The 13463-nt window shown below is 45.3% G+C and overlaps 1 protein-coding gene across 2 annotated transcripts in view; it reads left to right on the forward strand.

Annotated features, from left to right (window-relative positions):
- Window positions 1–386: 386 nt before the first annotated feature.
- Window positions 387–13463, forward strand: part of Specc1 (sperm antigen with calponin homology and coiled-coil domains 1) — a 266251-nt gene continuing 253174 nt past the window's right edge. For both annotated transcript variants that reach the window (NM_001281818.1, NM_001310526.1), the window contains exon 1: window positions 387–513. The gene's annotated coding sequence lies outside the window, so the exon portion shown is untranslated. The remainder of the gene's footprint in view (window positions 514–13463) is intronic.

Consider the following 13463-nt stretch of genomic DNA (forward strand, 5'->3'; position numbering starts at 1 on the left):
AGAGAGAGAGAGAGAGAGAGAGAGAGAGAGAGACCGGGTGGTGGTGGGCCTTTAATCCCAGAACTCAGAAGGCAGAAGCAGGTGTATCTCTCTGAATTCCAGGCTAACCTGGTCTATAAAGTGAGTTCCAGGACAGGACAGACAGAACTACATGGAGAAACCCTATCTTGACCCCCCCCCCCCCCCCATAAAAAAACAATAGTCTAAAGTGCCGAGGGGGACCCTCTTTCTTCCCCAGTGAGATGCTCCATCAACGACTACCCATCAATGGAGGTTGAGTCGATGAGAACACAAGGAAAACTTCCGGAAAGAAACCGCTAGATGAGAACGGAGGGTCTGGACTACATCTCCCAGAAAGCCCCGCACTGGCGCGCGGGCGCCCCCTGGACGTGGCCATCGGGAAGGCGCCAGCGGGATCGCCAGGACCTTCCCCAGAGCATCCGTGAGCTAGGAAAGCCGCGGTAGCTGCGGGCTGCAGCGGCGCGGGAGTCCGGTGCGAGAGAACCACGGCAGGTGAGTTGGGGTACGGGATGCTCGGTCCTCTGTTTCTCAGCTGCCTTTTCTCAAGTCTGGCGAACAAGACGGGGTGCAGGAGTCCTGGCTCGGGGACGTGGGGTGCCCTTCTGGAAAGACGCGCTGCGGTCCTGGATACCCAGGCGGCGGGCAGCGCAGGGACCGCGCTGCAGGTGGGGACCGCAGGTGGCCGGCCCTCCCCTCCGGCCGCGGGTTTGGCGCAGCAGCCTGGCACGGGGACCAGGTGGCTCGGCCGGCTGTGGCCCTGGGGAGCCCCAGCCCCCGGGACAGGTGCGTGCGCTTCGGCGGGACTGGAGTGCCGCTGAGTGTTTGTCCACAAAGCCGCTGCATCCCTGTCCTGCCCAGGTGGTCGCCTAGAGCTTGGGCTGAGGGTTTCCAGGACGCCTAGGAGCGCGGGGAACTGTGCGGATGCTGGTGCGTGTCCCCGCGGTGCGCAGGCTAGCGTGAGCGCAACAGTGCCGATCTCTTTTCCTTAATGCCCTTGGAACAAAATTAGTTTTATGTGCTTAAAAAAAACAACAACAACCAAAAAACAAAAAAACAAGTTTGACTCTGAATATCTTAGTTTGATTTTGTGGGAGCTCCAATACGCCAGCGCGCAAGTTTATATAATAAGCAGTATACGCTTTGGGGGAAAAAAAAATCCCATTGAAGGTGCTCTTCCTTGCCCTCTATCGGATGAATTATGTCGAACTGGTTGACATGGGTATCCATTAGTAACTGCGGTGGCTGGAGGCGAGAGATAAAGTGTTTTTGAGTGAAGTCACGACCGAACCCTTTTGATCAGTTTTTGGTTTCATACGATTTGGTTATCCAGTTTCAAACACGATGTTATTTCAACGTTTAAGACGGAGTTGGAGGGTGGAGACCGAGGGTTGTCAATCCTAATACCTTAGTCTAAGGAAAATAGCTTTGCATGATTAACTCAAAGCCATCAAGTTTGCTTATTGATTATTTTGAGACAGGGTCTTGCTAACTATCTCTGACGAGCCACCACATTCGCAGTCCTTTAGTTTGTGTTCCAGATAGTGTCTCCCTAGGTAGTTCTGGCTGGCCTGGAAGTGCTATGTGGCCCAGGCTGGACCCTCCTCCTTCCATTGGGAATTTCAGGAGTGAGCCACCACACTTGGCCAAAGAAAGCAGTTTTAGAGCTAACTCCGCGGCCCCTTCTGAAGCCCGCATCAGTTTTAGTTTTTAAGCTGATTTGTGGATGTGCTGGGTAGATAATTTTATTGTTTGTTAAGAAGCACCGTGGGACATTTTTGTCGTGTTTGGTTTTAGGGAAATGTTCCCCTGTCTTTTCTGTAACTGGACTTTGTTGTGTTAAATGTATTTTTATTCATACCTGATTTCTTAGACGTTAAAAGTCAGGGAAGGCTGGGTTCCCACCCACCCACCCCCACTGCTTTTGTACAACATGCATTGATAGGACCATGTAGGTTTCCTTCTTGAAAATCCCCAGCACATTATTTTGCTGGATTTTCTCACTAAAATCCTGTAATGCTTGAAAATGAATTATTTTGGAGCTATGTATAGTGGCTCATGACTGTAATTCTAGCATTCCAGACTGAGGGAAGAGGATGAGTTTGGGGCCAGCCTGTGCTACATGGCAAGACTCTGTCTCAAACAAACAGTATCAACAAGACAACAACAACAGAAGACAAACAGGGAAAACCCAGTCCTGACCCCCAGAACAAAATCTCACCTAAAATGTGTGTTTGGCTTGTTTGATTGATCCAAACAGGAACCTTTTCTTTAGTGTTGGTAAGTGGCTTTGCTATGACGTTTCCCTCCTCCCTGTCATTAGGCTCGTGCTGTTCAGAGTGATCCTGCTGGGAACTTCCTATCGTTTTCTGTGCTTTGGAAGAATGATCTGTTCCTTGAAGTGTGGCAGAAGTTGCCTACAGGCTGCCCAGGCTGCTGCTGCCTACAGGCTGCCCAGGCTGCTGCTGCCTACAGGCTGCCCAGGCTGCTGCTGCCTACAGGCTGCCCAGGCTGCTGCTGCCTACAGGCTGCCCAGGCTGCTGCTGGCATGGTTTAGAAAGCGGCTAGCAGCACCCAGCAACCTCGCCTGTGCCATGACCACTGGTTGTTCGCAGCTCGCCTGTTGCTCCAGTCATATTTTTTTTTTTTTTGAGACAGGGTTTCTCTGTATAGCCCTGGCTGTCCTGGAACTCACTTTGTAGACCAGGCTGCCCTCGAACACAGAAATCCGCCTGCCTCTGCCTCCCAAGTGCTGGGATTAAAGGCATGCGTCACCACCGCCCGGCTTAACGTCCATTTTTGTCTCAGGAAATCATTAGCATTACTGATAACCAGACTATGTTAGCATATGGTATGTACTCTCTTTCAGAAGATAAACACAGGCATTTATGACGAATTATTATTCTTATTCATACTAATGCTTCGTGGCTTCTCTTTTCCGTTCTCTTGTTAGTATGTGTTAAGTGTACAAAATAATGGCTTCATGTACTTTCTTACATGTATATAATGTATTTTGACTGCACCCACCTTTTCTTTCTTTTTTTTTTTTTTTATTGGTCAGGCTTACTTACGATTGCTTCTTTCCTGGATCCTTCCAAAGAATCAGTTTTTGGACTAATTGATTAATGCTATTGATCAGTATCTTCCTATGTTCCTAACTTCTGTTATTACACTTTGATTCTTTCTACTTATTTGACTTTATTGTGCCCACGTTCTGGTCCTTTTGAAATGAAAGGGTGAATTCTTTATTTAATTGTTTGGCCCTTGCCCTAAGCAGGTCCAAGATGTTCATTTTGCTCTGTAGCCTGAGCTGCATTTTTACTTTAACCCCTGGGTTAGGCACTGCTGCTGATGCTGTGGTCTTGTAAGATGGTGGTCATCACAGTTAGCAAGCTGACCTACTTACCTGTCTGTCACTCTCCTCCTGTTTTCTGTCACACACTGTCTTCTGGGGAGCATTTTCCTTTTCCTTCAAGTACACTTTTAAAAATCTCATTTAGTCAAGATAAACTGCTGATAATATCTGAGAGTACTTTTATTTTGTCTCCATTTTTGGATTTGGCTTTCTCCATGTTTCTTTTTTAAACTAATTTCGGAGGTGTGTGTGTGTGTTAGCATTTTTGTAGCTGAGAGATTTGAGGATCGCTTGTCATATCACTGAAAGGAAAGTAAAGGTAAAAAGATATTATTTTGTAGTGTAATGAACCGGGAGTTTTGTGACCTTTAATATATTGTACACTTTTTTTTCTTTTGGTTTTTCAAGACAGGGTTTCTCTGTGTAGCCCTGGCTGTCCTGGATCTCACTTTGTAGACCAGGGTGCTTTTTGAGATTGGCCTGCCTCTGCCTCCTGAGTGCTGGGATTAAAAGTGTAGTCCACCACACCCAGTCTATATTGGGTAGTATCTGTGAAAGCCAGCTACTTTGCTAGTGTTTACTAACATTGTTGCCTAACCAATCTCTAGAGCTACCCATCTCGAGAACTGAAACTAGATGCATGTTGTCCTTCCCTTGCCCCTACAGCTGTTCCTCTCTCTGTCTCTGGGACTGGGTTTTAGGTACTTCCTGTGGTATTTTATATGATATCTGGATTTTAGGCACAGGATTGTTTTATTTAGGTTTATTTATTTATTACTTACTTAGCGTGGTTTCCTAAAGATTCCATGCTGTATTGTGTGTCTTCCTTCTAGTTCCCTTCCTTTTGAAGTCTGAGTAATGTTCCACCCTCTGGGTGGGCCACTCCATGCTTACCTGTTCTCCTCTTTTGTCAGTGGACACATGTTGCTCTCACACTTTAGTTACTGTAGATGACCATTGTGCACACATATCTCTTCGATAATCTGTTCTTGATTCCTTTGAGAAATGAATATACATAGAAGATGGAATTACTAGCTTATAAACTAACTTGTTTTTTAAGCTTTTGGGACTTTGCCATGCTATTTATTATCCATAAAGTTTGTTCCTTTTACATTCCCATTAGCCTTCCTCTCTCCTGATACAGCCATCTTGACAGATGCACATTTTTGTCTTTAAATAGGCAGCTTTTGTTTTACATTTTATTTATTTCTTGTGAGTATGTGTATTTATAGTATAATTTATAACAGTAGCAAAATTACAGTTATGAAGTAGCAACGAAATAATTTTATAATTCGGAGTTGCAGTAGCAGGAGGAACTGCATTAAAGGGTCACAGCATTCGGAAGGTTGAGAACCACTGGTGTGCGTGTACGTGTGTGGGAGCGCGTGTTGGGATTAAAATACATGTATCACTTCACCTGGTTGGATTGAATTTTTTATTCCATTTTTATTTGACTCAAGACTTGAAAGTTAAATATATTCTTCTACTCTATATATGGTTAAGCACCCATATATTTTGTGTCAAGTGCTCATTGCAATGCAAGCATAAAGGTATGCAAACTATAAATGTGTAGTTCAATGAATTTTAATAACCAGAACCCAGAAAAGTTTTTTCTTATGCTCTAGAATCTTCCTCATTCCACCAGCATTTTGAGGTAAAGGAGAAAAACTACCTGAGGTACCCCAGCAGCCCAAGGATGTGTAGAGCTTTAACGACCTTGACACAGGTCCAAATCAACATTCATGATTCTGATACTGAAAAATATATATCAGGGCCAGGTTTGGATATTTATTAAAGGTATTTTAACATAGTCCTTGGCTTAAGAAATAGAGGAACGTAAGACACGCCCAGGTGTGGATATGTCTTCAGGGTGGAAAGAGCCCCGGTCAGTGTTTTTACAAGTCACCCCTAGGATTTTGGTGGGTTTGAAGTGACTGCCCTGTCACCATGTGGTTCCTGAGGGACATCCAACAGGGTTCCAGTTGATAAGGTTAAAGTCTTACCTATAGGGATGCAGAAAGGCAGGATGTCTTCATACAAACAAGATGAAGTCTTGTTTTGAGATCCTCTGGCAATGACTGGGGGAAGGGGCTATGCCCTACCCAGCATCCTGTATATTCTGGTGTCAGCCTTTGGCAGCGTTTACCACAGGGGCTCTTCTCCTCTCATGGCTCCCTTAGAACAGCTCATCATGAAGGGTAGCCACTGTTTTGATTACTAATACAGAAATTGAGTTTTGCCTGCTTTTTCTGCTTTGTACTAATGGAAGCGCACAGTCTGTGCCCTTCTGTGCCTGGCTGCTTCTCACCAGCACGACATTTGTGAGATTCCTCCATGCTCTCTGAGGAAGATGAGGTAGGTTTGTTCCTGTTGTGGTGCATAGATTTCCCTAGAGGATATCTGTTCACCCTAGATAGGGCACCGATGATGGACCAAAACACGATTCCACCAGTGCTTCCAGGAACCAATAGGTTTATTGGGCTAACTTATATCGAGGGGTTACTTACAGGAGTGTAGGTAACCCCAAAGCAGCTGGACCACACTAAGTTCCACTCCATGGTGGATGGTAGCTGCATGGATGGTGTTCAACGGATCCCCACTTTCAACTTACCTTCCACTTCAAAATCACCGCATCTGGAGGAGGGCAGGAAAGAGTTAATAGATGGAGTTCCGCTGTGAAGACCCCTGACCTTCCCTTCCTCCATCTAAACAGAATGTCAAGATCTCCATCACTGTCACCTAGACCTGGCTATCCCAGTGCTGTTTTGCTCAGGTGTTGTCATGGCTACCAGGCTGTGTTATTCTCTGTTCTAATATGGCAGGGAGGGGAGCACATTGTGCATAGAGGAAACAGGCCTACTACACATGTGTGTACATCCGTACAGTAAATAGCCATTCTACTATGGCTGGTGTGGGTGGTTTGTAGTTTTAGAACACTGCAGACAGGGCTGCTGTAATGTTCTAGCAGTTGCCTTTTGTTGGATGAATACATGTATTTCTGTTGATCATGAGTGAATCCTAAGAGTAGAATTCATTTGGTGTGAACAGACCCAGTGCTCGCTCCCACTGTCTTTATCTCCCATCACACAAAGCAAGGCCTCTCACGACAGTTTCACTTCCTGCATAAAGCTGTCGGTGTTCAACAGCGCTTGTGGCATGAACGTGCACTTGGAAACACAGATGAGCATGCGTGTGTCTTTCCCTGGTGTCAGGATTTACTAAATAATAAATTTGCACAGTATGGCATTTTCATTGATAGTGATGTGCCAGACAGAGCTGGCTGAGCCAACCAGATTCTTGATTTCCATTCTTAAAACCAACAACAGCAACAACAAACAAACAAACAAAACCCCTGTAACATTTTATTTATTTGTGTGTCTGTGTGTGGGAAGGCCAGAGGAGAACTTGTGGGCTGTCTCCTACCCTTTATGTCCTTAGGATCAAACTCAGGTGGTCAGGCTTAATGGTAGGTACTTTTACCCATTAGGTTATATTATTGCCAGCCTTCACTTTTTAAAAATTACTGTTTGTATTTATTTTCTGTGTATGGGTGTTTTGCCTGCATGTATGTCTGCATGCCATGTGCGCACTTGGTACCCATGGAGGCCAGAGCAGGTGCTGGCTCCTCTGAAACCACAGTTACAGATAGTTGTTTGTCACCATGGGGGAGCTGGAAGTGAACCTTAGTCCCTGGAAGAGCAGTCAGTCTGTGCAGTCATCTCTCCAGCCCCTGTGCTACAAGACAGAAGTTCAAGTAGACCATGTCAGCCGTATACACTGAGCTGAGCTGAAGCTCCGAGAGAGTGGGGAGTCCTCTGCCTTTGGACCCTTGACACAGTACACTGAATGGTCAGATGATGGTGGGGCTGAGATAGGGGGATTGTTTGAACCTGGGAATTCAAGGCCTGTATGAGCCACAAAGATTTTCTGTTTCCAAAATTTAAAACAACAGCAACAAAGACCCCAAACCAACAAAAATCCCCAAACACATGCAGATACATAACCAGACAAAACAAAAACGGAGCTGCAGAAACCCAGCATGTGCTGGGACTGTGGCTCAGTGGTAGTGTCTGGCCTGTGGGAAATATGGTAAATAACCCCCGGCAACCTCCAACGTAAACTGTGGTGATTCTTCAGTGTTTGTAGCCTCATCTTTGAGATGTTTTTCTCCATCTGATGAGAAGCCATAAGTTTATTAATGTTGCAAACAGTTCAGATTTCAAACCATGCTGAGACCCTCTGAAACACTATCAAAGGGTCTTTGTTTCAGATGGTTATATTGTTAACAACAGCGTTTATACATCAGTACTGTTGCTTCTCAGGGCTCCTTTGCTCTCTCTCCATGCATTTGCTTGTGACTCAATGTTCTTTCTTTCTCTCTCTCTCTCTCTCTCTCTCTCTCTCTCTCTCTCTCTCTCTCTCTCACACACACACACACACAGAGTATTCATCAGCCTCTTCCTCTTCCTTCTGCTCATTTTCTTGTATGTTTGAAACAGCTTTCCCTTCATTTGGATTTCTCAGCAGCTGCTTGCTTTCTCAACTGTGCTTGCTGATATAAATTATCTTGGCTTCCCCTAACATTATATAGGTATCTAAAGCAGGACTCTTGTGGCCATCTGGTTCTATGATGACAAAGGAAATACTCTTAGATTTCCAGATAGTGACTCTGGTAACTCCTGTAAACTGTGGAAGACCCAGTCTGGACATTGCCCTCCTTGCCTTCCTTTCACACTGACTCCTTTTCCTTCATGGACTTTGGCTGCTGCCATCTGCAATCTTGTAGAATCTTGTTCTTCATGCCTTGATACCTATCATCACTGTCAGATTCTATTCCAGACTCAAGATGTCTATGTTCAAGCAAAAGCTTGCAGGAATTCAAGCATAGACCCAAGATGTCTGTGTTCATGCAAGAGCATCTTGCCTTTGAGTTTGATGATTCTTTTTTCCTTGCCTGTTTTGTTCGCTGGGGCCTCCTCTCAAGACTGCCTAATTTTCATATGCGGTTGAGTGGGCTTGTGCATGGAGTGTTTGGTGGACTGTGGGTGACTCAAGCTAGGGGGGAAGGCTCGAATGCTCCTAGCCATCCCAGCTGCTGTTTCCTAGTGACTGGGTGGCTGGATTCTATCCTTGTCTCTCTACATATTTGGAACCTGGATGGTGCTATTGTTTTTCACTGCCTGCCGGCCTCATCCCAAGCTCATAGTGTGGTTTAGTGGTTTGCCCAGATTGTCTGGTTCTGAGGACTCTTGACATTGCCGGAATGCCTTCGGCATGTAAGTTGGCCACTGGCATGGTTTCCTGTTTTCTAGGTTTATTATTGATTGATTTAAAAATAATACTTCTGTTATTCCAGGTAACGTGAAGCCTCTTGAAAGGCAGAAGGCTACGCTTAGGCCATCATCTTGGTCCAAATCTTTTATCTTGAGTTTATTTCTCTTGGGACCCAAGGCCACCTGCAGATTTGGCGATTCATTCACCATGGCTCATAGGACTTAGCATGGCTGTACTTTAGTTCAGTAAGAGGTCACCAAGAAACATTAAAAGGGGGGAGGTGCACAGAGCTATATCTGGAGGAGCCAAGCCCCGTTTCCAGGAGTCTTCACCCCATTGGTCATGTAAGGTGTGCTCAACTCTCCAGCAGGGAGCTGTGAACTGATGTCTACCTGGGAAGGTCACGTCACACTCAGCCTGATGGGAGGCAGGTTTTAGGGATTGGTCATGTTAATTCCTGTCCATCAGATAACCCATTCCAGCCCAGAAGAAAGCTATGTATCCAGTATAGTACCTGTGGCCACCAAAGCTTGCCATTGGCATGGCAGAACTCACCTTTAATCACTGGGAGGCAGAGGCAGGTGCATCTCTGAGTTTAAGGCCAGCCTGGTCTACACAGGGAGCTCCAGATCTGTAGAAACCTGACTCAAAATCCCTGGAAACAAAAACTCTTATGCTCTTACCAGACAGATGGTGAGAACTCTACTGCCCCAAGTGCCATTCATGAGTCAAGTTTGCCTTTCATTTACTTTTTAATTTGCCACAGTGTAACAAATTTCCTTGTGGTGTTTTTTATATGTAAGTTTATCAAGCCTCCCTTCACCCTCTCCTGGTTTAAACCCCGAAGTTTCCCTATCTCCCTTGACTGACTTTCTTGCCCTATTTGTTCCTTTGCCCTGGCCATCTCTTCTTCCCCTTCTCCCAGGCCCCCTTAGTATTTCCTGGCATTCACCCACACTCCACTCATTCCCAATAAACATAGAAAAGTGAGAAGCTAGAATCCATATGTGAAAGAGGACACACACAGTGTCTGTCTTTCTGCACCTGACTCTCCTCACTTAATATGTTCTCGAGATTTCATTTCCTAGCTGTTGTGAATAGAGCAGTAAGGATAGGCAAGTGTCTGTGGTAGGATAGAGTCTTTAGGGTATATGCCCAGGAGGCATAGCTGGGGTGTGTGGTAGTTCTATGTGTAGTGTTTAAAACAGTTTTTATTTTATGTGTATGAGTGTTTTGTCTGCGTGTATGTCTGTGCACCATGTGCATGCTTGGTGTGCACAGAGACCAGAAGAGCTTTGGATTGCCTGGAAGTGGAATTACAAATGCTGGTGAAACACCATGTAGATGCTTCAGATTGAACCCTGGCCCTTTGGGAGAGCAACCAGTTTTCTTAACTGCTGAGCCTTTTCTCCAGTCCTGTTTTTTTGTTTTGTTTTTGTTTTTAGTTTCTAGTGTTTTTGCGGAGAAGCCTCCAAACTGATTTCTGTAGTGGCCGCAGCAGGTAGCATTCCTGCTAGCAGTGAAGAAGGAAGGGCTCCTATATTCTTACGCCCCCAGCATCATTTGCTGTCATTCCTTTTCTTTGATGATGGCAAGTTTGTCTTTTAAGGACCCTTTAAAGAGCAGCAGGCTCAGGCCCTACTATATTAACTTCTCTGCAAAAGTTCTCTCCTATTTTCTTCAAAGAAACATGAATACAGGATGCTTGGAAGTGACTTCTGGTAGATGACCAAGTGTTTTTCACCCCTAGAAGAGAGAAACATTTGTAACTATTTAGGTGTAAATGTTAGTACTTGCAAATATTAGTGCCTGTGTTGGGGGTTATAACTCCCAACATGTTGGGGGATAAAACCATTGCCTCTCATGTGTGAGGTCCTGTGTTTAATCCCCAGCACCAAGGAAAAGCAAAACAAGACACAAAATATGATTAAAAAACAATTTCTTGACTTGAAAAGAATTCCAGAGTGTGGCAGATGTTGTGTAGAGCATGGAGGAGCCGGCATTTTAAGAAAACGATCTCACCCTTTCTTGGCTACTGTGTCTTCAGACCAGCACAGAAGTCTGCCGCTTCTGTCACATCTTTTCCATTGTTGGATTGCCCCCCAACCCCCTTCATGGTCTCTAATCACTCATATTTTGGCTCTGTCTCTGGTCATATGACATCTCTCCGCCCTTCTTCTCTGGTCACGTGGCATCTCCTCTCTTCCTTTCTGTGGTTGTATCTCTGTCTGAGTTTGATTGCTCAGCATATTGGGAATCCCTGAGAACTGAGCGGCAGGTCACAACTGTTGGCGGGGTGGACTGATCAGTCGAGGCTTTCCCTGTGGCCTTGCTGTATAGAGAAGGAACGTCTAAAACCAGTAGCATGTTTGGCAGAGCCAGCAATAGCCTGGGACCAGGGCCTTGGGAGCTTTCCCCTGAGGCTCCGTATACAGAGAAAGAACATCCAAAACCAGGCACATGCTTGACAGAGCTGGAGCCAGGCAGGGCCTTGGGGGAGCAGTGGCTTCAGATCTGGAAAATCCAACTCTTTCCACCATATGGGGCTGTGGTTTTCAGTCCCGCGGCCACTTTGTTCTCAGTCTATAATGTTCTTGAGATACCCTGGGGTCCTCTTGTGCAGCATTGTTTGATTAGCTTTCACTGAGTTGGTCCCATTATATGATAATTTCTTCCGACCTTGTCCCAACTCTGCCCTGGAAGATGCTATACCTTAATAAGCTTGGTTGGCATAAGACATAGCAGGTTCAAGACCTCCAGGTCCCAAACTTAAATTGTCTCTTAATCTTCCCATCTCTTGGTCCTCTTAGGACCCTATCACAACCTGCTGGCCTAGGTCACATACCTGGTTACACGCCCCGTGTCTCTTTTGGCCTATAGTTGATGCTTACTGATGTTAATTGGTAGAACAGCTAAAAGGAAGCCGGAAGCAGGCTCTCCCCTTTCTGTCCCCTGTTTACCACACACCTGATTTTTACTTTGTGCTGAGGATGGTGATTTAAAACTGTAAGCTGGCATTGCCGGTGAAGGTTGTCTGGGTTCTGTCTGCAGTAGGTGGTATAATTAAATGCTTGCCTTTGAGAGGCCTTTTGAGGTCATATAACTTAAGTATGGGCTTAGATTGTCAAATCATAATTTTTAAAAATCAGTGAATATTAATTGTACAGAGTGGTGGTTTTCTCCTCCTTCCCTCCCTCCATTTCTTTCTTTAAAATTTTTATTTTTACTTCGTGTGCTTTGGTGTTTTGCCTGTGTGTAGATCTGTGGTTGTGGGGTGTCAGATCCTCTGGAACTGGAGTTACAGACAGTTGTGAGCTGCCATGTGGATACTGGGAATTGAACCCTGGTCCTCTGGAAGAGCAGCCAGTACTCTTAACCCCTGAGCCATCTCTCCAGCTGTCCTCTATTTCTTTTTTGAGGCAGGGTCTTGATATGTTGTCTTAGCTGGCCTGGAACTTTCTATGGCAATCAGGCTGCCTTTGAACTCCCAGAGATCCAGCTTGCCCCTTATGGTGGTTTGAATATGCTTGGCCCAGGGAGTAGCACTATTAGGAGGTGTGGCTTTGTTGGAGTAGATGTGTCACTGTGGCTTTAAGACCCTCATCTTAGCTGCCTGGAAGCCAGTTTTCTCCTGTTTGCCTTTGGAACGAGATGTAGAACTTGCAGCTCCTCCTGCACCATGCCTGCCTAGATGCTGCCACGCTCCAACCTGGACGATGATGGACTGAACCTCTGAACCTATAAGCCAGCCCCAGTTAAATGTTGTCTTGGTCATGGTGTCTGTTCACAGCAGAAAAACCCTAACTAAGACACTCCTGCCTCTGGGATTAAAGTGCTGTTACTAAAGGTGCGTGCACCACCATACCCACCTCTGGTCTTGAAGTCACAGTGATCCTTTTATGCCTGCTGAGTGCCGGGCTACAGGTATGTAACACTACAACTGGCTAAAGTCATTTCCAAAAAGAATTTTAAAATTACATTTATTTATGTGCATGTGTGTGTGTGTGTGTTTGCTTGTGCACATGTATGCCTTGGCATATGTGTAGAGATAAGAGGACAGCTTGTAGGAGTTGGTTCTTATCAGACCATGTGGGATCCGGAGACTAAACTCAGGTTTCAGGCTTGTTGGCAAATGTTCCCACCTGCTGATTCATCATCATCATCATATATATACATATATATATATATATATATGCACACACATATATTATATATTATATATATATAATACATGATTTTTAAATCATATTCTCTTATCCTCTGTTATCCCTTCTTCACCCTTGTCCCTTTCTACCTCTCCAACAGTCTCCCTTCTACTTGGGTGTCCCCCACCTGCCATCCCAATTTGAGAATAAACATGCAAAGAAAAAAGTGTCATTTTTTTGGTCTGTTTTTGAGACAGGGTTTCTCTGTGTAGCCCTGGCTGTCTGGAAACTTGTTCTGTAGACCAGGCTGGCCTCGAACTCAGAGACCCACCTGCCTCTGCCTCCTGAGTGCTGGGATTAAAGTGCTGCCTGGCTGGTGATCTCTAGTTTCATGTATTTCTTCTAAACAGCATGATTTCACACCCCCCCTTTAAGTAACTGAATAGTACTCCATTGTGCGTATATTCCACATTTGACGGATGGGCACTTAGGCTGTGTCTGTGATTTGGCTGTTGTGACGAGCGTTCCTGTGAGCTTGGGTGTGCAGATGTTCATACTGGATGTTCATTTTGATTCCGTCAGGAGTGGTCCAGAAGAGTCACGTCATCGTTCCTGACGCGACACTCGAGTTTCCAAAGCATTTGCTCTAACTTAACATTCCCACAGTGCTG

Source organism: Mus musculus, chromosome 11 (genome assembly GCF_000001635.26).
Source record: "Mus musculus strain C57BL/6J chromosome 11, GRCm38.p6 C57BL/6J".
NCBI classification, from domain to species: domain Eukaryota; kingdom Metazoa; phylum Chordata; class Mammalia; order Rodentia; family Muridae; genus Mus; species Mus musculus.